This window comes from Nycticebus coucang, chromosome 13 (genome assembly GCF_027406575.1).
Source record: "Nycticebus coucang isolate mNycCou1 chromosome 13, mNycCou1.pri, whole genome shotgun sequence".
Taxonomy (NCBI): Eukaryota; Metazoa; Chordata; class Mammalia; order Primates; family Lorisidae; genus Nycticebus; species Nycticebus coucang.
The window spans coordinates 53320112-53346170 of record NC_069792.1 but is presented as its reverse complement, the minus strand read 5'-3'; the positions used below and the strand labels follow the sequence as shown (position 1 = coordinate 53346170).

Below are 26059 nucleotides of genomic sequence, written 5' to 3'. Positions count from 1 at the left end.
ACCACAGAATTTTCCAGGTGCCCACAGAGGGAGCATTTTGATCAGCTGTGGCAAAGGAGAATTCCTCTGCCCCAGCAATAGAAACCCACATTCCAGCTAGCTCTACCATTGGCTGACAAAAGCAGTCTGAGTTCTGGAATGAATTTGTAAGGCACTCAGTCCACAAAGACTGGGATATTTGGTGAACTCCTGAGTCTTTGCTGGGCTTGGAGCCAGTGGATGTGGGTGCATGTGATGTGACCCAATGAGACACCAGTGGTAGCAGCCAAGTGAATTGCCTGCATTATCCCTCCCCCTATCCAAGGCAGTGCAGCTCAGGGAGACTCTTCTTACATTTGGGAAAAGGAAAGGACAACATACAGAGGACTTTTTCTTGTGATTTGAGTACCAGCTCAGTCACAGTAAAATAAAGTGCCAAGCAGAGTCCTGAGCTCCTGCATGGCATTTCTATACCCACCCTGGCCTAGAATGAAACACACTGCCCTAAAGGGAAGGTTCCAGTTCCAGCAGGATTTACCACCTGCTGATGAAAGAGGCCTTGAATGAACATCAGTGGTAAACAAGTAACAATCACCACAGAACATGGGCAAGACTGAACTAGCTCCAGCAGGATTTACCACCTGCTGATGAAAGAGGCCTTGTACCTTGAATGAACATCAGTGGTAAACAAGTAACAATCACCACAGAACCTGGGCAAGACTGAGCTGGCTTCAGGTGTGGAATAGTGCAGTCCCAGCTATGGCTGACATGAGGGATGGTCCTATCACTTCCATCCAAATTTATAGAGAGTGAGACTCCTTTTGTTTGGAGGAAAGTGAGGGAAGATATTGAGACACTTTGCCTGATCATCTAAGAAATTCTCCCATATCTTATCCAAGTCCACTAAGGCTGTACCACCAGGAACCTGCAAGAGTTAGTGTTACTGGGCTGGGGAACCCCTTAGTGCTAATATGGTTGCAGAAAACAATGACTTAGATCACAACATTCAATTCCTTTTGAATACCTGAAACAACTTCTCAAGAAAGACCAGTACAAACAACACCATTTTGACTGTGAAAATTAGAGTAAATATCTTCAATTCCCAGACATCAACGAGCATCTTCAAGTACCATGAATCAAGAAAACACGACTATACCAAATAAACTAAGACACCAGTGACCAGTCCCCGTGTAATAGAAACTGTGACTTTTCAGGTAGAGAATTCAAAATAGCTGAACTGAAGTAGTTCAATGAACTTCAAGAAAACACAGAGAAGAAATTCAGAAGCTTATTGAAGAAATTTAACAAAGAGATTAAAATAATTTGTAACTAGCAGATATACTGGAGCTGAAAAGCTCAATTGAAAAATTAAAAAATACATCAGAGTCTCTCAGCAGAAGTGATCAAGCAAATAAAGAATTAGTGAGCTTGAAGACAAGTTATATGAAAATACACAATCAGAAGAGAAAAAGAAAGAAAAGAAAAAAAAACTAAAGCATGCCTACAAGATCTAGAAAATAGTCTTAAAAGAGAAAATCTAAGAATTACTAACTATAAAAAGGAGGTAGATAAAGTGGGATAGAAAGTTTATTCATAATAATAATTACAAAGGAGGAGTTCAAGATGGCTGACTAGAGAAATAGGATACCCATCCTCTCTGGAGAGAAGAACCATGATAACATGTAGAAAAGTGTGCCTTGGATAAAATATTAAGGAGAGTGCACTGGAGTCTAACGCAAAGTTCATGGGAAACACCTGGGACACAGAAGGAGAAAGAAGCAAAAGGAGAGACTATCTTGAGCCTGGGGAGACTCAGCATATCAGAGAAAGTGTGAGTTATTTTAGTTTCCATGGTCTACATTCTTGTTATATTATGCACTGCTATAATCCCAATGATGGGAGAAATCCTCTATTTAAAAGAATCATGTCACTGGCAAGGGTACTAATATGGACACCCTCAAAAGGCATTACACAGAGCTTAAAACTTGCATTGAGTTGCCTGCTGACATCCTAGACTTGACAGTGATGGCAGTACCACTGTGAAAACATGCTTACTTGGGACTCCACCCCCACCCCCACCCCACCATTAAACCAAAGCCCTTGTGTCTCCAAATCTCAGGAGTTTCCACTGACATCCTCTAATGTCTACCTGGAGGGCTGCAGTAGCAAATGCTGGTTAGACCCAGGGGTGCTTGGAGGCTGTCAGTGTTGTACCACACAGGGGTACCACCCTTCCAGGGAGAACACGGTGGCATGCCAAAGGGGTAGCCCTGGGGACAAAGAAGATGGAACATGCACTCTCCAGAGTCTGAGAGCTCTCTACCTCCAGCTATGAAAAGTGACTCCACCACCAATAGAGACACAGGGGGTCTGTGCTCTACCTTGCCAGCAGGAGTGAAATCCTCTCCTACCAGTGGCAGAGCTGGAAGACAGCTGTCTGTATATGTGATAGGTGACAGTAACCACACTGATGGTATATCTTTTGTGTCTAGGGCTCAAGTGCAAAGAGTGAGACCTCTTTAGATCCTCAGAATGACACTATGACATGGCTGCTGCAGAGAGCAGGAGAGCCTAAGAGTTCTGTGATTGGGCTATGTGTGGATCCCCTGTACTGCAGCCACTACCAACACCTTCCAGCACTGGTTGGGACCTAGATGGTTATCCTACTACAGCTTCTGTAACTCACTGATTCATCTGACACACTACTGCCACTACCCACACACTCCCCTAAATAAAAACTACCACCTCTACTGAGAGAAGATAGGTTGACTAGTCTTCTTGAGCTGACTATACCTATTGGAGAAGCCTATCCTCTCTAGAGAAAAGACTTTGGCACAAATACCTTTTCTGCCAGATCATTTCAGCCACAGCCCACAGCGAGCATGGTAACCTTGCACCCAATGAGTTGAACTGACTCCACTATCCTACTCCAGCTGGGCCAAGATGAGAGCTGAGACTATGCATTATTTTCATTTTTTCTGTCCCCAAAGGGCAAAGACCATTGTCACTCCCAAAAAAAAGAGAAATATGAGCAGGTTGGGTACTCCCATTTTCTCAAAAGGAGCCCTGGTCTCCTGTCCCAGACCCATAGTTCATCTGCCTTTCTCTTACCTGGGCAACACTCTGGAATAGGAAATCACCTACCCATCACTATCACGTCAATGTCTGAACCCAGAGAAGCTTCAGGGAAAGTTTGTCAGGTCAGTCTTTGGCTGAACTTCAGGTCCGGCCAGGACTGAAAAATGCCATCCAGGGTACTGGAAACTGGGGATTACCTAACCTAGCCCATTAATGCTGGCATACGAACACTCTCTCAAAGATCTGAGTTTCAACCAATGAAACTTCAGTAACACCACAGTGGGTATCTTCTTACATGAGCTAAAAAGCAACGTATTTCTCTATATAGACACAGCAGAGAAGAAGAGTTGAACTGCAAAGCTATCTGTTTTGAGCTGAGAAAAGAGCTCCCAGATGAAGAGAAATCAGCATAAGAACTATGACAACATAAAAAGAAAGTACTTTTGACATCTCCAAAGGAAACAAAATCGCTGTCTTGCAATGCACTCCAACCAGAAGGAAATTTTGGAAATGTCAGGTATGTAATTCAAAATATGGATTATAAGTAAGCTCAATCAGATCCATGAAAAATGTGAAAACCAATAGAAAGAAATTTTAAAAAATCATTCAGGATATAAAGGAAAAATTAACTAAAGAGATAGGTAATATGAGAAAAAATAGAACAGACTACAGAAGTGACATTTGCACAGCAAAGGAAATAATCTGCAGTATAAATAGTCAACCTACAGAGTGAGAGAAAATATTGTGAAATTATACATCTGGCAAAGACATAATATCCAAAATTTACAAAGAACTCTAAAATAATAAGGAAAAAATAATAATCTCACTAAAAAGGAGTCAAAATTCATCAGCAGATTTTTGTCGATAGAAGAGATACAAATGTTAAATATGCAAAAATGTTCAACATCACTAATCACCAGGAAATGCAAATTATAGCTACAATAGGGTACTCCCTTGCTCCTGTGAGGATGGCCATTATTAAAATGTGAAAAACAACAGATGTTGGCATGAATAAGGTGAAAAAAAGAACACTTATGTACTATTCATGGGAATTTAAATTAGTACAATCTCTGTGGAAAACAGTGTGCAGATTTCTCAAATAACTAAATGTAGACCCATTATTCAACTATTATTCAATCTAGCAATCCTACTACTGGGTATCCATGCAAAGGAAAAAAAAATTATATCAAAAAAAAAAAAAACTGTACCTGTGTAATGGCATGGAATTGTGATGGGCTAAGCACCTATCAACTTATGAGTGGACAAAAAAAATTAATATAATTCCTATAAAATGCACATACTACTCAACCATAAAAAAGAATTAAATAATGTATTTTGCAGTAACATGGATGGAAATGGAAACCATTATCCTAAAGGAAATATCTCACCAATAGAAAAACAGATACCACATGTTTTCACTCATAAGAGCTAAAGTATACAATTTTACACTTTAAAAAAAAACTGAAAGATTTCCAAAAGTCTATTAGAAATTATAAATGAATTCAGTAAAGTTGCAGTATACAAAATCAACATACAAAAATCAGTAGCATGTTTATATGCCAACAGGGATCAATCAAAAAAAGAAACTGAGTTGCCCCCTTTAATCTCCTGATCAGGTCAGTCTGGTTTTATGCAGATAGAGGAAATGTCCTATCCAATGCTTTCTGATTGTGAATGGCCTTTAATTCAAAATATTCTTTATGTCAAGTAGTCATATTTTAGGGGAAATTTTCCTTAGCTTGTTCACAGTTTTAGCAGAATAAATTTGAATTGAGTTGTCCTTTATAAACTGACATCAACAAGCTTCTTCTAGAGCAGTGGTTCACAGTCTGTGGGTCATGACCCGCACGAGCTGTATTAAAGGGTCACGGGATTAGGAAGGTTGAGAATCACTGTTCTACAGCATATATGGAACAGAAAAAAAAACAACGAAATACTGAAGAAGACTTCAATTTTAAGAGTTTGGTGCAGAGCAAGATGTCAGACTACAAAAATCTCCTTACTAGCCACTCGTGGCGAGACAGGGTAAGGAAAACTCCAACCACCTCTGGCTGTGAGTACCCACCTGGGGACATCACTCCAGGGACACAGTGAAGCATTGGTGAACTACAGAAGCCATTGAGGAAGTCTGGGGCTGATGAAAATCAGCGCAGAAGGAAAGTGCTTGGGAACTGGCAGGCCAATTACCTATGGAGGACTGAGAATGAGAAAGAGCTGTCCAGCAGCTTTTTGATTTGGGGATTAACTACTTACTGGAGCAGCCTTGGAGGGCTTAAACAAATGAGTGAATGGAATAGTATCCAGTGGCCAGGATTGAATACCGGGTAGTGTAGATTTCCCATCAGCTTGGCTGTTATTTAGGTGCTGCCATTGTGGTAAGGCCACATGGGAGAAATGGTCCATAGGCTCCTAGTGCATGGCCAGCTCTGGCACACCTACAGAGCTCATACATACATCCTTAGGGTGGGCTGAGAAGTCCCAGGGATTATTGTCAGAGGGCACTGTGTGATATGCCTCCTAAGGAATCTGGTGAGAGCTTTAGGACATTAGAGGGATTAAACGCAGATGAAGAAACAAGGCCCTGATTATGTCAGGAAGACAAGACCCAACCTCTTCCTCTGTAACTAGAGAGTGACTTTTGGCACATATGTTTTCCATCTCTTAACACTACAGCACCACCTAGTGTCCAGGCAAAATAAATATATAGTTATCTGTGTGTGTATGTGTATATATATATACACACACACATATATGAAAGTTATTTGTACATATATATATGCACATATATTTGAGTTTTTGTTTGATTGTACTTTTATTTTTCATTTTTACTTTCTTAATAGCAAGCACTCCTCCATTGTTGTTATGGTTTTTCACTTCTTTTATTCTCCCTTTTTTATTTCTCTCATCTTTTCTCTTTTGGTGGAGATTTTTCTACTTTTCTCATGTTCCTCACATAAATTCCTCATACAACAGCTAAGATACATTTCTTTATTTCTTCTTTATCTTATATGATTGCATCTTTAATTTTCCTCATCTATTTTATTTTTTTTTCTTTTCTCTGCTTGCTAGGGATAGAAAACAGGATTGCAGGCAAATAGAAACCAGAAGAAAGGATGGGTTGCAATCTTATTTTCAGATACAAGAGGATTTTAAGCAACTAAAATGATGAAAGAAAAAGTTTGTCACTTCATTCTGGTCAAAGTAATAAGAAAAAAGAGGACATTTCTAAGTATCTATGCACCCAACTTAAATGCTTCCAGAATTATGAGTCAGACTTTGATTGGTCTGGGCAATATGATAATCACATAGCACCATAATAACTAGAGACTTTAACACCCCTCTGTCAGGACTGGACAGATCCCCCAAGGAGAAAATAAACAAAGATATAAGGGATTTAAACGGGTCCCTAGAAGAAATGGGCTTATTAGACATATGCAGAACACACCATCCCAAAGTGAAGAAATATATGTTCTTCTAGACAAGAAGAAGAGCCCATGAAACATACTCCAAAATAGATCCTATCCTACAATATAAATCAAACCTAAACAAAAACAAAAAAATTGAAATTATAAAAATCAAGTCTAAACAAAAACAAAAGAATTGAAATTATATCATGTATCTTCTCAGACCACAAAGTAAGAAAAGTGGAACTCAACTCCAACGAAAATTTTCATACCCACACAAAGGCATGTCAATTAAAAAAAAAAGTATGCTGAATGACAGTTGGATCAAGGAAGAGATAAAGGAGGAAATAATTAAATTCCTTGAAAAGAACAACAATAAAGCTACAAGCTACCAAACCTGTGGGATACTGCAAAAGCAGTCCTAAGGGAAAGACAGCACATCAACATTGTAATGAATCACCTTAAGGAACTGGAAAAGGAAGAACCATCCAATACCAAATCTAGCAGAAGAAAAGAAATAACCAAAATTAAAACAGAAATAACTGAAATTGAAAACAAAAGAATCATTAAAAAATTAATAAAACAAAAAGTTGGTTATTTGAAAAAATAAAAAAATTGATAAAACTTTAATGAGATTGACTAGAAACAGAATAGTAAAATCTCTAATACCCATAATCAAAAGTGAAAAAAGGGAAATAGTAACAGATATCACTTACATACAAAGATAATCTTTGACTGCAACAAGAGACTATATGCCCCCAAACTTGATTATGTGGAGGAAATGGGCCAAAACATGGAATCACACCATCTCCCTAGACTTAACAAGGAACAAATAGATTACTTGAATAGACCAATATCAAGAACTGAGATTGAAGAAACAATATATTTTCCAAAAAAACAAAACAGAGGGGAAAAAGCCCTGGACCAGATGGTTTCACACCAGAATTCTATCAAACCTTCGAAGAAAAACTTGTGCCTCTACTACACACCCTATTGCAAAATATGGAGAAGGAAATAACCTTCCCCCAACACATTCAATGAAGCAAATATCACCCTTATGCCAAAACCAGGCAAAGATCGACCCAATAATGAGAACTACAGACCAATTTCTAATGAATAAAGATGCAAAAATACTCAATGAAATCTTACCTAATAGATTACAGCTACACATTAAAAAATTATAAATCACATCACAATCAAGTAGGCTTTTTCCCAGGGATACAAGTGTGTTTTAACATAAGCAAATTCATAAATGTAATTCAGCATATCAATACAAGCAAAAACAAAGACTAAATGATCCTCTCAATAGATGCAGAAAAAAACATTTGATAAAATTCAGTATCCTTTCCTAACAAGAACACTTAAGAAAATAGGCATAAGTGGCATCTTTCTTAAACTGAAGCCATCTATGACAAACCCACAGCTAATATCATACCGAATAAAGTAAAACTGAAAGCTTTTCCACTTAGAACAGAATCAGATGAAGGATTCCTTCTAATGCCACTAATGTTTAACATAGTGCTCAAAGTTCTACACAATGCAATCTGACAAGAGAAGCATATAAAGTGCATCCAAATGGGGGCAGAGGAGGTCAAACTCTTGCCCTTTACTGACAATAAGTTCTATACATAGAGAACCACAGAGACTGAACCATGAAACTCCTGGAAGTGATCAAGAAATACAGTAATGTCACAGAGTATAAAATCAATATCCACACATCAGTAGCCTTTGCATATACTAATAACAGTCAAGTTGAAAAACTAATCAAATATATAATTCTCTTCACAGTAGCTTCAAAGGTAATGAAATACATAGGAATGTACCTAACAAAACAGGTGAAGAACCTCTACAAAGAGAATTATGACACTCTAAGAAAATAGAGGAAGACATTAACAAATGGAAGAGCAGACCATGCTTTTGGATGTGAAGGATCAACATTGTTAAAACATCTATACTATCCAAAGCAATCTACAGATTCAATGTAATTTCCATTAAAATACCAACATCATACGTTGAGGAACTGGAAATAATAATTCTTTGCTTTGTATGGAACCAGAAAAAAACGCCATATAGCCAAGGCAATTTTTAGCCATGAAAACAAAGCCAGAGGCATCATTCTACCAGACTTTAGGTTATATTACAAGTCCACAGTGGTCTTGTATAACTTTGTGCCCAAAACACCATGGTTTAGCACAAAAATAGAGACATAAACATTTGAAACCAAATAGACAACCAAGATATAAAACCAGTGTCTTACAGTTATCTTTGATAAACCAATGCATACACTGGGGAAAAGAATCCCTATTCAAAAAACGATGCTGGGAGAACTGGATAACCACATGTAAAACACTAGAACTGGACCCTCACCTTTCACCACTTACAAAAGTTGATTCAAGATGTATATCAGATTTAAATCTAAGGCATGAATGTTAAAAATATTAGAAGAAAGTGCAGGAAAAACTCTTGAGATGACAACATGGGGAAAGATTTTATGAAGATTTCAACAACAATTACAAAAACAATAACAACAGGAGGCGGAGCAAGATGGCAGCCAAGTAACAGCTTCCTTGTATCTGGGCACCATGAGTCTGGGGAGAGAGGACTCCAGTCATCTCTGGCTGGTGGGATCTGCCTATCATCACCCCTGTGAGGATACAGGGAGTCAGCGACAGACTTTCAGACCCCAAGGGGAGGACTAAAGCAGTGGAAAAACGGCAAGTGGTTGCGTTTGTTCAATCCGTCTAAACCCGCCCGCAACTGTAAGTTCAGTAGCAGCGAGACTGCAAACCCGAAAGGCCTTACCTGTGAACTGTTTTCGTGTCTTTGGACTTGGCACTCAGTTGAACTGCCTTGGGGAGAGCCTGAGCGGGAGTGCAGAGAACTTTGGCCGTTGTCTAGGGCCCCAGTCTGAGCCGCTGAGCCAGACGGAGCTAATAGTGTTTAGCTGTGGGTCACAGGGAGCCATTGTGAGCAATCTGCCCCGGCAAGCTCCGCCCTCATGGTCACAGAGCGAGAATCTGGTGGGAGCCGGTAACCCAGCGACCGAGTAGCCTAAGGGTGGGGTCTGAGCTGCCTTGCAGCCCTAACCCTCAGGGGCAGAGTGAGACCAGTTTTGGCACACTGGGTAAGTAGATAGCCACTTCAGCAGTGATTCCAGCGACAAGCACTTTCCTGGGAAAGCTTCTGCTCAGCAAGTTTACAAGTTCAAAGTACCTTTTAAGTGGGCTGAAGAGAGATTTAGGGTGTCTACCAGCTGGGGTTTGAGAAATCGGCAGCCTCCAGTCGCATCAGAACTGTGATTAACATCTCATACCCGAGAAGACCACATGTTACCCACACAATATTGAATAATATATACATACTGCTTTGTTTTGGGTTGTGTTTTTTTTGTTGTTGGGGGGGGGGTTTGATTGTTTTTTTTTGTTGTTTATTTTTATGTTGTTGATGTTGTTTTGCTTTCTAATTTCAACCTTTTCCATAAAGATCCTTTTTCTTTCTCAATTTTTCTAGTTTAATTATAATTTCCTATTGCTACCTTTTTCAATAACGAGAACTTCATTTTTGCTAGTGTTTCTCCCGCTATTATTTGGTTTTTCACCCAATTTTATCCCGTAAAGTTCTCTGTTGGCTTGTTTTGGTTTGATTTATAGCATTTTTGTCTTTCCTCTCTATTTGGTGGAGGTGGGGTACTGTGTCTGACCAGGTTAGCAAAGAGCTGCTGACCTCAAGGGAACCACCCAACTGGGCACCCCCAGAAGGTGGGGTTTATTTAAGGTTGTGTCAAAGTACCCTACTGTACACTTATATTGCTCTGTCTCCCTCTTTCTCTGCCTCGCTTCTTTTTGTCAATATTCCTTTAACCCATGCCCTCTACTTTGTCTATTTTTTTTTTTCTTAACACTTGGTCCTCCTTTCTTTCATCCCTTTTTTGCTCTTCAACCTTCTCACCATTCTGTTGCTATAACCTTTAGTCCACAGGCATGAGAACTTCAAGAGAAACAGGAAGTGAAAGGAAAATTAGGGCAAGGAAACAGATAAAAGAAATCACTCATGAGGAAGAATCAGAAGAAAACTCCAGGCAACATAAAGAACCAGTCCAGAACAAACCCGCCAAGGGACCATGAGGTAGCTACTGCAGATGATTCCACCTATAAAGAAATGTTAGGAATGACAGAAAGGGAATTTAGAATACACATATTGAAAACAATGAAACAAATGATGGAAACAATGAAGGAAACTGCTAATAAAGTGCAAAATAACCAAAAGGAAATCCAAAAACAGAATCAAATCAGAGATGAACGATATGAAGAATATAAAAAGGATATAGTAGAGCTGAAGGAACTGAAACAGTCAATTAGGAAACTTAAAGATGCAATGGAAAGTATCAGCAACAGGTTAGACCATGCAGAAGAAAGAATTTCAGAGGTAGAAGACAAAGTTTTTGAGATAACTCAGATAGTAAAAGAGGCAGAAAAGAAGAGAGAGAAAGCAGAATGTTCACTATCAGAATTATGGGACTTTATGAAACGTTCCAACATACGAGTTACAGGAATCCCAGAAGGGGAAGAAGAATGCCCCAGAGGAATGGAAGCCATACTAGAGAATATTATAAAAGAAAATTTCCCAAATATCACCAAAGATTCTGACACACGGCTTTCGAGGGATATCGGACCCCAGGTCGCCTCAACTCTAACCCAGCTTCTCCAAGACACATTGTGATGAACCTGTCCAAAGTCAAGACAAACGAAAAGATTCTGCAAGCTGCCAGGAGTAACTGCCAGTTGACCTACAGGGGCAAATCCATCAGAGTGACCTCAGACTTCTCTAATGAAACATTCCAAGCAAGAAGACAATGGTCATCTACCTTTAATCTACTTAAACAGAACAATGTCCAGCCCAGAATTCTGTACCCTTCTAAGCAAAGCTTAAAAATTGACAGAGAAATCAAAACATTTACGGATATATAAACATTGAGGAAATTCGCCACAAAACCAGCTATACAGGAAATACTTCAACCTGTTCTGCACACTGACCACCACAATGGATCAGCAGCAAAGTAAGAACTCAGAAATCAAAGGACAGAACCTAACCTCCACACTGAAGCAAAAGATAAAACAAAGCAATGGACTCTACCAAATAAGACGAATAGAATACTACCACAATTATCAATTATCTCAATAAATGTTAATGGCTTGAATTCCCCACTCAAGAGACATAGATTGGTTGAATGGATTAAAAAACACAAGCCATCCATTGGCTGTCTGCAAGAAACACACCTGGCTTCAAAAGACAAATTCAAGCTCCGAGTCAAGGGTTTGAAGACAATTTTTCAGGCAAATGGCATTCAGAAGAAAAGAGGAATTGCAATCTTATTTTCAGATACATGTGGATTTAAAGCAACTAAAGTCAAAAAAGACAAAGATGGTCACTTTATCTTGGTCAAGGGAAAAATACAACAAGAAGACATTTCGATTCTAAATATTTATGCATCCAATTTAAATACTCCCAGATTCTTGAAACAGACCTTACTCAGACTGAGAAATATGATATCTGATAATACCATAATAACAGGGGACTTTAACACTCCTCTTACAGAGCTGGACAGATCCTCTAAACAGAAATTAAACAAAGATATAAGAGATTTAAATGAGAACCTAGAACAACTGTGCTTGATAGACGCATATAGAACACTCCATCCCAAAGATAAAGAATATACATTTTTCTCATCACCCCATGGAACATTTTCCAAAATTGATCATATCCTGGGACACAAAACAAATATCAACAGAATCAAAAGAATTGAAATTTTACCTTGTATCTTCTCAGACCATAAGGCACTAAAGGTGGAACTCAACTCTAACAAAAACGCTCGACCCCACCCAAAGGCATGGAAATTAAACAATCTTCTGTTGAATAACAGATGGGTGCAGGAAAAAATAAAACAGGAAATCATTAACTTCCTTGAGCATAACAACAATGAAGACACAAGCTACCAAAACCTGTGGGATACTGCAAAAGCAGTTTTGAGAGGAAAATTCATCGCTGTAGATGCCTACGTTCGAAAAACAGAAAGAGAGAGCATCAACAATCTCACAAGAGATCATATGGAATTGGAAAAAGAAGAACAATCTAAGCCTAAACTCAGTAGAAGAAAAGAAATATCCAAAATCAAATCAGAGATCAATGAAATTGAAAACAAAAGAATCATTCAGAAAATTAATGAAACAAGGAGTTGGTTTTTTGAAAAAATAAAATAGATAAACCATTGGCCAGACTAACGAGGAACAGAAAAGTAAAATCTCTAGTAACCTCAATCAGAAATGATAAAGGGGAAATAACAACTGATCCCACAGAGATACAAGAGATCATCTCTGAATACTACCAGAAACTTTATGCCCAGAAATTTGACAATGTGAAGGAAATGGATCAATATTTGTAATCACACCCTCTCCCTAGACTCAGCCAGGAAGAAATAGAGCTCCTGAACAGACCAATTTCAAGCACTGAGATTAAAGAAACAATAAAAAATATTCCAACCCAAAAATGCCCTGGTCCAGATGGCTTCACTCCAGAATTCTATCAAACCTTCAAGGAAGAGCTTATTCCCGTACTGCAGAAATTATTCCAAAAAATTGAGGAAGAAGGAATCTTCCTCAACACATTCTATGAAGCAAACATCACCCTGATACCAAAACCAGGAAAAGACCCAAACAAAAAGGAGAATTTCAGACCAATCTCACTCATGAATATAGATGCAAAAATGCTCAACAAAATCCTAGCCAATAGATTACAGCTTATCATTAAAAAGGCATTCATCATGATCAAGTAGGCTTCATCCCAGGGATGCAAGGCTGTTTTAACATACGCAAGTCCATAAACGTTATCCACCATATTAACAGAGGCAAAAATAAAGATCACATGATCCTCTCAATAGATGCAGAAAAAGCATTTGATAAAATCCAGCATCCTTTTCTAATTAGAACACTGAAGAGTATAGGCATAGGTGGCACATTTCTAAAACTGATTGAAGCTATCTATGACAAACCCACAGCCAATATTTTACTGAATGGAGTAAAACTGAAAGCTTTCCCTCTTAGAACTGGAAACAGACAAGGTTGTCCTCTGTCACCTTTACTGTTCAACATAGTTCTGGAAGTTCTAGCCAATACAATTAGGCAAGACAAGGAAATAAAGGGAATCCAAATGGGAGCAGAGGAGGTCAAACTCTCCCTCTTTGCTGAGGACAAGACTCCTAGAAGTCATCAAAAAATACAGTAATGTTTCAGGATATAAAATCAATGTCCACAAGTCAGTAGCCTTTGTATACACCAATAACAGTCAAGATGAGAAGCTAATTAAGGACACAACTCCCTTCACCATAGTTTCAAAGAAAATGAAATACCTAGGAATATACCTAACGAAGGAGGTGAAGGACCTCTATAAAGAAAACTATGAAATCCTCAGAAAGGAAATAGCAGAGGATATTAACAAATGGAAGAACATACCATGCTCATGGATGGGAAGAATCAACATTGTTAAAATGTCTATACTTCCCAAAGCAATCTACCTATTCAATGCCATTCCTATCAAAATACCAATATCGTATTTTCAAGATTTGGAAAAAATGATTCTGCGTTTTGTATGGAACCGGAAAAAACCCCGTATAGCCAAGGCAGTTCTTAGTAATAAAAATAAAGCTGGGGGCATCAGCATACCAGATTTTAGTCTGTGCTACAAAGCCATAGCAGTCAAGACAGCATGGTACTGGCACAAAAACAGAGACATAGACACTTGGAATCGAATTGAAAACCAAGAAATGAAACTAACATCTTACTACCACCTAATCTTCGATAAACCAAACAAGAACATACCTTGGGGGAAAGACTCCCTATTCAATAAATGGTGTTGGAAGAACTGGATGTCTACATGTAAAAGACTGAAACTGGACCCACACCTTTCCCCACTCACAAAAATTGATTCAAGATGGATAAAGGACTCAAATTTAAGGCATGAAACAATAAAAATCCTCCAAGAAAGCATAGGAAAAACACTGGAAGATATTGACCTGGGGAAAGACTTCATTAAACTGAAAAGCTTCTGTACAGCTAAGGAGACAATAACCAAAGCAAAGAGACAACCTACACAATGGGAAAGGATATTTGCATATTTTCAATCAGACAAAAGCTTGATACCTAGGATCTATAGAGAACTCAAATTAATCCACATGAAAAAAGCCAACAATCCCATATATCAATGGGGAAGAGACATGAATAAAACTTTCTCTAAAGACGACAGACGAATGGCTAACAAACACATGAAAAAATGTTCATCATCTCTATATATTAGAGAAATGCAAATCAAAACAACCCTGAGATATCATCTAACCCCAGTGAGAATGGCCCACATCATAAAATCTCAAAACTGCAGATGCTGGCGTGGATGTGGAGAGAAGGGAACACTTTTACACTGCTGATGGGACTGCAAACTAGTACAACCTTTCTGGAAGGAAGTATGGAGAAACTTCAAAGCACTCAAGCTAGACCTCCCATTTGATCCTGCAATCCCATTACTGGGCATCTACCCAGAAGGAAAAAAATCCTTTTATCATAAGGACACTTGTACTAGACTGTTTATTGCAGCTCAATTTACAATCGCCAAAATGTGGAAACCGCCTAAATGCCCACCAACCCAGGAATGGATTAACAAGCTGTGGTATATGTATACCATGGAATACTATTCAGCCATTAAAAAAAATGGAGACTTTACATCCTTTGTATTAACCTGGATGGAAGTGGAAGACATTATTCTTAGTAAAGCATCACAAGAATGGAGAAGCATGAATCCTATGTACTCAATTTTGATATGAGGACAATTAATGACAATTAAGGTTACGGGGGGGGAAGCAGAAAGAGGGACGGAGGGAGGGGGGTGGGGCCTTGATGTGTGTCACACTTTATGGGGGCAAGACATGATTGCAAGAGGGACTTTACCTAACAATTACAATCAGTGTAACCTGGCTTATTGTACCCTCAATGAATCTCCAACAATAAAAGAAAAAACAACAACAGCAACAAATGAAGTTAATTAAACTGAAAAGCTTCTGCAAAGCTAAGGACACAACAATCAAAGCAAACAGACAACCTTCAGAATGGGAAAAGCTATTTGCATTTTACTAATCTGACAAAGGTTTGATAATTATGATCTATAGAGAACTCAATCAACAAAAGAAGGGCGAACAATCCCATCTATCACTAGGCAAGAGACATGAACTGAATCTTCTCTGAAGAAGACAAATAGTTAACAAAGATATGGTAAAATGGTCCTCATCCCTAGTTATCAGAGAAATAAAGTCAAAACCACTGTGTGATATCATCTAACCCCAATAAGATTAGCCCACAACACTAGGTCCTAAAGTCGCAGATGCTGGCATGGATGTAGAGAGAGGGGAAACACTTTTACACTGTTGGTAGGACGGCAAACCAATACCACCTCTTTGGAAGAAAGTATGGAGAATCCTCAAAGAACTCAAATTAGGCCTTCCATTCACCCTGCAATCCCATTACTAGGTATCTACCCAGAAGAAAATTAATCATTTTGTTATAAGGACATTTGCACTAGATTGTTTTTCACAGCTCAATCTATAGTCACCAAGATGTGGAAACAACCTAAATATCCATCAACTCAGTAATGGATTAACAAACTTTTGTATATGTATACCACAGAATACTGTGCAAACATTAAAAAAGATAGTGACTTTACATCTTTTTTATTAACTTGGATGGAGTTGAAGGACAATGTTCTTAGTAAAGTAACACAAGAATGGAAAAGCAAATATCCAATGTACTTGACACTTATCTGAAGCCTGTAGACAGTCTAATTCACACCTACAGAGGAGAAAAACTCATTTCAATTCAAGTTGGGGGAGGGGAACCGGGGAGGGGAAAAATCAGAGGGGGGGGTTGGAGTGGTCTCACTAAACGGGCACAATATAGTGGTGTATGGCACACCTTTTGGGTGAGGGACACAACTACAAGAAGAACTCTGCCTAACAGATTTAAATACTGTAGCCTAGTTGGTTGTACCCTCACATTAACCTGAAATAAAAAAAGAAAGAAAGAAAGAAAACCAAGAAAGAAATCTCATTTACAATAGCTACAAATCACATAATATGCTAGAATAAACTTAACTAAGGAAGAGAAAGATTCCTATAATGAAAACTATAAAACATTGATGAAAGAAATTGAAAAGCACATGAAAAAATATTCCAATTATCACTGATATCAAGAACTGATATTGTTTACATGTCTATACTACACAAAGAAATCTCAGATTCAATGCATTCCTCACCAAAATACAATGTCATTTTTCAGAGAAATAGAAAAAAAAAATCTAAATTTATATGGAACTACAGAAGACCAAAGTAGCCACAGCTAACCTGAGTAAAAAGAATGAAACTGGAGGAATCACATTAGCTGACTTCAATTATTACTACAGAACTGTAGTAACCAAAACAGCATGATTCTGGTATAAAAACAAGCATGTAAGCCAATGGAACAGAGTAGAGAACCTAAAAATAAAACTACATGTTTAGTGAACTCATTTTAACTATATATTGGTGAAAGCATAGTCTCTTCAAGAAATGGTGCTGTAAATATAGGATATTTATACACAGAAAAATAAAACTAGACCCATATCTCCCACCATATCAAAAAATCAAAATGGACTTAAATCTAATACCTGAAATAATTAAACTACTAAAAAAAAATTAGAGAAAAACTCCAAGACATTGATCTGGGTAAGGATGATTTGAAAAATGGGATCATATCAAGTTCACAAGCTTCTGCCAGTAAATGAAATAATCAACAAAGTGAAGAGACAACACACAGAATGAGAGAAAATACTGGCAACCTACCCATCTGAGAAGGGATTAGAAACTAGAATATATAAGGAGCTCAAACAACTCAGTAGGAAAAAAATCAAATAATCCAATTTAAAAATGGGCAAAAGACCTGAATAGACATTTCTCAAAAGAAGACATAGAAATGATCAACAAGTATATGCTCATCATCCTTAGTTATGAGAATAATGCAAATCAAAACTCAAGGAGATATCATCTCACCCCAGTTAAAATGGCTTTTATCAAAAGGACCAGGGAGGAGAGAGAAGGATGGGAAATCACAGTGTATGGCACACCTCTTGGGGGTGGGACACAATTATAAGAGGGACTTTTATCTAGTAAATGCAAGCAGTGTAACCTAATTCATTGTAACCTCAATGAATCCCAAACAATAAAAAAGTAAATAAATAAAAATAAAATTAATTTTAAAAGGACAGGCAATGACAGTTGCCAGTGAGGGTATAGAGAAAGGGAACCCTCGTACAGTGTTGGTAGGAACATAAATTATTGGAGAAGAGTATAGAGTATAGAGCAGCAGTTCTCAACCTGTGGGTTGCAACCCACAGGAACTGTATTAAAGGTCCATGGCATTAGGAAGGTTGAGAACCACTGGTATAGAGGTTCTTCAAAAAAATAGAAATAGAACTACTATGTCACACAGCAAGCCCACTATTAGGTACATATCCAAGGGACAGGATCTTCACTCCCATGTTTATTACAGCACTATTCCTGATGGCCAAAATTCAAAATCAATCTAAGTGTTCATCAGTGGATAAATAGATAAAGAAATTGTGGTACCTGTACACAATGGAATATTATTCAGCAATAAAGAAGAATGAAATCCTGTCATTTGCAACGACAGTAATAGAAACAGAAACCATTGTGTTAAGTGAAATAAGTCAAGCACCATAAAATAAATCTCACATATTCTCACTCATATGTGGGAACTAAATTTTAAAACAATTGAGCTCATGGAAATAGAGAATAGAACACTGATTACAAGAGGCTGAGAAGGGTAGCAGTGAAGAGGAATAAATTAGGGATGACTAATAGGTGCAAAAGCATAGTTAGATAGAATGAACCATATCTGATACTACAACTCGGAAAGAGTCTATAGTCAACAATAAGTTGTGGGATACTTGAAAATAACTTTAAATAGTAGAATTTAGAGTGCTCCTAACACAAGGAAATGATAGATGCGTGAGGTGATGGATACCCGAATTACCCTGATTGGGCTATTACACATTGTATTGTCTCTATCAAAATATGACATGTACCCTATAAGTACAACCATTATGTACCCATAATAATTAAAAATAAATAATTTAAAAATACATAAATATTCAGCTTTTCTTATTCAAACAGTAAGTAATTGCTCATAACTATTAATTTTCATTCTTTACAGATGCTACTGCCTACATTGTTGGTATAGTGAAATTCACATAGACAATTTTCTTAGACATGTCTAAATGACCACTGGTAGTTTAAATATGACCAAAATATGTATGAATATCAGTTCCTTAAAATTATCTTGATAGTGAATAGTTCTTGGAATTAAACATCTGCTTATACTAGGTTCTGGCATATGCACTCAAATTTATCAATTCAATGATAGGCATTGGGCAATTTTGGCATTAAGAATTATATAAGTTACAAAGTATTTTGAGGAAGGAGGGGCATTAGTACATAGAATTCCTAAATATGAGGGCAGATCATTATTCACACTATAAAGCTGGCAATCTAGTCCCACTATCAATAATTTTTACTATTAAATTTTTTCCATTTTGAAATTAAGTTAAATTCCATATTTAATAAATAAATTCTGTAGTTATATATCATATTCTTTTCAAGCAATATAAGACATTTTGGCTATAATAAAAATACATTAAAAGTCTACCAATGACAATTCTTTTAATGTTTAAAAACCATCTGGGTTGCTTGTTCTTGTGTAAAATACAAGAACAACAAATTTTTATAGACTGTAATCTTTGGTTATGGAGCTTCCAATATGACACAGAAAACTACAGCTAATGTAACTCAATAGAGGAATTAATACAATACAATTTACTGTCCCCAGAATGTCAATCCTCTTCATAAGGCACCTTTAAACGTCACTGTGGTTTTAATTGTATCCCCACAAAATTCATATGTTGAAGTCCTAACTCCAAATAGAATAGTTCTAACCTCATTTAGAAACGGGGTCATCATAGACATATTATTGAAGATGAAGTCATACTGAAATAGGGCAGTACCCTAATCCAATATGGCTGATGTCCTTGTAAAAGATCACTATGAGAAGAGACAGACAACTACGCAGAGAGAACATCACCGGAAGACAAAGACAGAGATCAAACTGTTGCTTTTATGTACACCATACATTGCCAGCAAATCCCCAGAATTCAGGGAAGAGGGATAGAACAGCCTTATACCTCTTAGAGGAAGCCAAACCTGTTAACATCTTGATTTTATACTTCAAGGTTCAAAGTACCAGTTAGCAGTACTTTATAATGCTAGCCCCCGCAAATTAATATCAGTGTCAATTTCTAGAGAGACAGAAAGCAAGAGGTCATTTGATGCTGGAGAATTAAACCTCACGTTCTGAACAAGATCAAAGTACTTGTCCTCAATAAATTTTAAATAACATTATAACCTTAGTACTTCTAAGTCATAATCCCTGAATCTAATTGTACTTCTAATTCATAATCCCTCAGTCTCTATATTGGCATTTAAATTTTGTATTTTGACTCATCAAAAGTAACATCTAAGAAACATAATTCCTAAATAACAAGGGTTTAGAGATTGAGATGCTAAATATAAAAGATAGTTGTTTCAAGAAATACCTACTCAGACATAAAAGGTAAAGGCCCGTCAAATCTGTGCATGGTATCTCATCACTAGAAACTGTGTTTTCAGAATTCTCAAGACAACATTCTCTGGACTCAATGCCTCTAATTTTGAAAAAATGAAGCCTGTTAAATGCCTAAAAACAAATGTGAATGAAGATGGGCCAACACATTTGGAATTGTGGTTAATCTTTTAAAGCTTTGTAGAATTAAGCTTACACAAGAAGTAAAACAATTTAATTGTCTCATTAGTTTCTCCAATTTCTGATGCATAAGAAAATATTTGCAAAATATGAAGAAGGCTGAATCCAGACTGACCAGCTTGTGTAAAACCCTTAGAAACTTCTGGCTTCTGCTCCCAGCCTGCATCTAACCAGAGTTGCTGCTATCACATTACCAAGAAAAAGGTAACTTCTCCTGGGTGATGTGATCTAACTCACCTTATTTGTGACCAATGACTGAGGAATTACCCCTCAGAAAAGCAATGATAAATTTCCCTATATTCTGAAAAATGACAAACTTTTAGTTTGGTCAATTTCAAAAGAAAAATGCATTTCTCCAATGCTGGTGGGAATGCATATTAATACATTCCTTTTGGAAAGATATATGGAGAACACTTAGAGATCTAAAAATAGATCTGCCATTCAATCCTGTAATCCCTCTACTAGGTATATATCCAGAAGACCAAAAATCACATTATAACAAAGATATTTGTACCAGAATGTTTATTGCAGCCCTATTCATAATTTCTAAGTCATGGGAAAAGCCCAAGTGCCCATCAATCCAAAAATGGATTAGTAAATTGTGGTATATGTACACCATGGAATATTATGCAGCCTTAAAGAAAGATGGAGACTTACCTCTTTCATGTTTACATGGATGGAGCTGGAACATATTCTTCTTAGTAAAGTATCTCAAAAACGGAAGAAAAAGTATCCAATGTACTCATCCCTACTATGAAACTAATTTATGGCTTTCACATGAAAGCTATAACCAAGTTACAACCTAAGAATAGGGGGAAGGGGAAGAAGAAGAGGAGGGAAGGGGGAGAATGGGCAGAGGGAGGGTGATTGGTGGGATTACACCTGTGGTGCATCTTACAAGGGTACATGTGAAACTTAGTAAATGTAGAATATAAATGTCTTAACACAATAACTAAGAAAATGCCAGAAAGGCTATGTTAACCAGTGTGATGAAAATGTATCAAACGGTCTATAACACCAGTGTATGGTGCCCCATGATCGCATTAATGTACACAGCTATGATTTAATAATAATAATAAATAAAAAAAAGAAAAACGTATTTCTCAAAATCATGTTAAAGTACCATCTTCATTTTTTTTTTTTAATTTGCTAAACAGAGACAAAACATTGCTTTTCAGTTGTCAACATTGGGTTCACAGATGGATTGCTGCATTTGGTCATGGTAGAAAAGAAACTCTAGGATTTGAGATATTTATCTTAAAACCAAAGCTAAGATCCTTACCCTTATAAGTTCTACTACTTCGTACATCATAGAATTATTCAAATAACATCCCCTCAGAAAATATAACTTCATCGGAATAAAAACTAGCCAATAACAAAAGCATAACTATTTGTTATAAATTCCAAATTGATAACAATTGGAACAATTGGGGTTGAGAGTGGAGATGGCAGAGAGATGTCTTGAATATTGATCTTCAGAGGTGTGTGTGTCTGCATTTAAGAACTTAATCCTAGAATTACTAAAGAGAAGCACTTTATAGTTCTTACCTCAAGAAATAAGGGCAGACTACCAATTATTCTAAGAAAGGAAAAGAAAGAATACCAACAAGTAGACCCAAAGAAAGGAAATAAATGAGAGATTCAATTCTGTGCTACACTCCTTAGTCACCACCTCAGGTCCTGTGAGTAGCCTTTTTAAGACACATGAAAAGACAGCTTGGATGAAGAAGACAAATGGACAAGGAGAACCTGATGTACTTTTCTGGATTAACCACTAGAAATTTGGAATAGCACCTAAAGAAAGGGGAAGGTGTGTTTGATGCTGTTCTCCCTCTTACCATCTCATCCCTCCTTTCCATTCCTCTCTGTTCTTCCTCCTCTTAGACTCCCTCCTTCCATTTTTAAGTTAATCTCTTGTTTTTTTTGAATGCCTTAACATTAGAGCAGTGGGAAGACAAGATTCTTGAGTCACTATAGTGGCCAATCAGCTACACATTTCATTTCCTCCCTGAAATTCCAGGTGCTAGCTGTGGAGAAAGATAAAACATGTTCCTGGTGTGAATGCAAATTAATACATTCCTTTTGGAAAGATATATGGAGAACACTTAGAGATCTAAAAATAGATCGGCCATTCAATCCTGTAATCCCTCTACTGGGCATATACCCAGAAGACCAAAAATCACATCATAACAAAGATATTTGTACCAGAATGTTTATTGCAGCCCTATTCATAATTGCTAAGTCATGGAAAAAACCCAAGTGCCCATCGATCCACAAATAGATTAATAAATTGTGGTATATGTACACCATGGAATACTATGCAGCCTTGAAGAAAGATGGAGACTTTACCTCTTTCATGTTTATATGGATGGAGCTGGAACATATTCTTCTCAGTAAAGTGTCTCGAGAATGGAAGAAAAAGTATCCAATGTACTCACCCCTACTATGAAACTAATTTAAAACCTTCACATGAAAGCTATAACCCAGTTGCAACCTAAGAATGGGGGAAGGGGGAAAGGGTGGGGAGGGAGGGGGGAGGTGGGTAGAGAGAGGGGGATTGAAAGGATCACACCTGTGGTGCATCTTACAAGGGTATATGTGAGGCTTGGTAAATGTAGAATGTAAATGTCTTAGCAAAGTAACTAAGAAAATGCCAGGAGGGCTATGTCAACTAATGTGATGAAAATGTGTCAAATGGTCTATGAACCAAGTGTATGGTGCCCCATGATCATATTGATGTACACAGCTATGATTTAATAAAAAAAAATAAAAGATAAAACATGTTCCAAAGAAATATAATTTTATCATATATAAATATGTGTTACACACACACATTTTATAAAAAAGAAAATAAGTCCCAGGGACAAAGGTGCTGACTGGATCAAAATCCCTAGTTAAGTCACCCAAAGAGACTGATCAGATGAGCAGAAGGCTGAAAGCCTAGAAGCACCAAAATCTCAGGAATGAAGAAACTGTCAGATACAGAGAAAAGAAACTAGGTGATGTGTGCAAGGAAGTCAGGGCCAAGAGTCTGGGGCAATTTGATAGAAATGGCACTCCTAACAAAGAACAGAAATGTACTGAATTTGATAACAGCAAAGCCACTGGTGACCTTAGACAGGTCACATCCTGGGGAATCAAGGATGTGGGAACCAACGGGGAGCAGTTTAATGAAAGGACCTGAGTGGCAGGAGAAGAGGCACAAAAAAATGAACCAGTCTTTGAGAAATCCTGTTTGTGAAAAGAAGAGAAAAAAAGCCTTGATATTAAATGAGGTCAACTAAAGTTTCTTTTCTTACTAGTTTTAAGAAAAGATAAACTTGATCCAAGGGGCATATCGGGGTGTTATGAGTCCTAAATCATATATATGTTGGAAGGCTTCCTAGAAAAAAGGTAAAATCACAATGTACAATTAGTAACCTTACACATAAGACATTAACCTATAAAACATCTAGAAGAAAACACTGCGGAAAAGTTCTATGAGATCTTGTGCTGATTTTTTGTATATAACCCCAAAAGCAAAAATAAACTAATGGAATTATTTACATCAAATTAAAAAGCTTCTTCACATCAAAGGGAACAATCAACAAAGTAAAAAGACAACCTACAGAATGGAAGACAATATTTGCAAACCATATGTCTGATAAGAGGTTAATATCCAAAATATATAAGGAACTCAAACAATTCGGCAGAACAAAAACAAGCAACCTAATTTTAAAATGTACAAAGTACTGGAACAGAAATTTCACAGAAGGCATACAAAGGTCCAATGGGTATACGAAAAACATGTCCAACACCACCAATCATGAAGGGAATGCAAATTCCCACATAGTCTACTGGAAAAACCACAGTGAAATGTGACCTCAGACCTATTAGAATGGCTGCTAACAAAGAGACAAAGATAATCACTGGTGAGCATAGGGAGAAAAAGGAAGCCTTATATACTGTTAGTGGGAATATAAATTAGTCTATCTATTATGGAAAACAGTAAGAATAATCCAAAAAAATTAAAAGTAGAAAAATCTAGTAATCCTACTATTGGGTATATATCCAAAAGAAATGAAATCAGTATGTTAAAAAGATACTTGTACCCCCATGTTTAGTATAGCATTATTCACAATAGCCAAGATAAAAAATGAATCTAAGTGTCCATCAGAGGATGAATGCATAAAGAAAATACGTTATATACACAATAGAATACTATTAATCCTTAAAAAAGGACATTTTATTATTTGTGATATTGTAGATGAACATGGAGTTGAAATAAGCCAGACACAGAAAAACAAATACTGGATGAGCTGACTTGTATGTGAAATATATACATACTCTCTATGTGGAAATATATATTCTACCATGTGTATACACATGTGAAATACATAGAATATATATGGAATACATAGAAACAGTAAAATGTTAGTTACCAGAGGCTGGGGTGAGGAAAGATGTTGGTCAAAAGATAAAAAATTTCAGTTCAATAAGAGAAATAGCTTCAAACTATCTAATGTACAATATGTTGACTATAGTTAATAACAATATATTTCACATTTGAAAATTGCTGAGAGCAAATTTCGAAGTTCTTACCACAAAAAAGTGTGGGAGGTAATGCATATGTTGACCTAGCTTGCTTTAGTCATTTCCCAATGTATACATATATCACAACATTATACATGTGTTATACGCCATAAATACTCTTTGGATGTTTTTCATTTGTCAATTTAAAAAATGATAAAATTAGTTATACACTTTGATACATGACTAGATTAATAAACTGTGGTATATGTAGAATATGGAATATTATTCAACCATAAAAGGTGGATACTGTATCTTTTATAGCAACCTGGATTGAACTAGAGACTATTCTCCTAAGCAATGTATCACAAGAATAGAAAAACAAGTATCCCATGTACTCACTATTAAATTGGAACTGATAGGTTAACAACTCCATGTTCACATGAGAGAAAAACTCAGTGAAATTCAAGTAGGAGAGAGGAAGGGAAAGGCTTGGGAAAATTCCCACCCAGTGGGTACATTGCATGGGTATACTTCACACTTAGTGAAGGCTAAGTGAAGGACAGACCTACAAATTGGACTTGTACCTTACGAAAGCAAACTATGTAATCTAATAATATGTTAATCTGAAATTTAAAAAATATTTTATGTAAAAAGTTAGTTATAAAGTTAATATTTAAGATGAGAAATCAAATTATAAATTTTAGGATGATCAAATATCTAGAAAAATAATATTATTATTATTTAATTGTCTGTTATACCTCTACATAGTATAATACCCTACCTATAAAGTACTACCTTTGTATGTGTATGATAGCTACTTCTGTTCTTGAGCACTAGGAACTTCCTATAACACCTGCTCTGGGATTCTGTTAATGCCTAGACTCACACATTCCAAAGGAGTGAACTTTGACCAGTGAGAGAGTAAACTAGTGAATAAATGTTCTCCACTTTATCCCCATGATAGATAGTCTGGAGGTGCAGTTGATAACTTCTGGGAACCATAGTCCCAATGATACAGCAATCAAGCATTCGAGGTAGACAGCTAGCTCCTCAACGGGCAGCCTCTTCTCATCTGTCCCTCCTGATCCCTCATCCCTGCCCTTTTGGTTCATACTCCCAAATGATATACTGCAGAAACACATA

General features: G+C 37.0%; 1 protein-coding gene across 1 annotated transcript in view; it reads right to left on the bottom strand.

The window, feature by feature from the left end:
• Positions 1-26059, bottom strand: part of SLC26A7 (solute carrier family 26 member 7) — a 152213-nt gene that overhangs the window by 103840 nt on the left and 22314 nt on the right. The gene's annotated exons all lie outside the window — the stretch shown is intronic.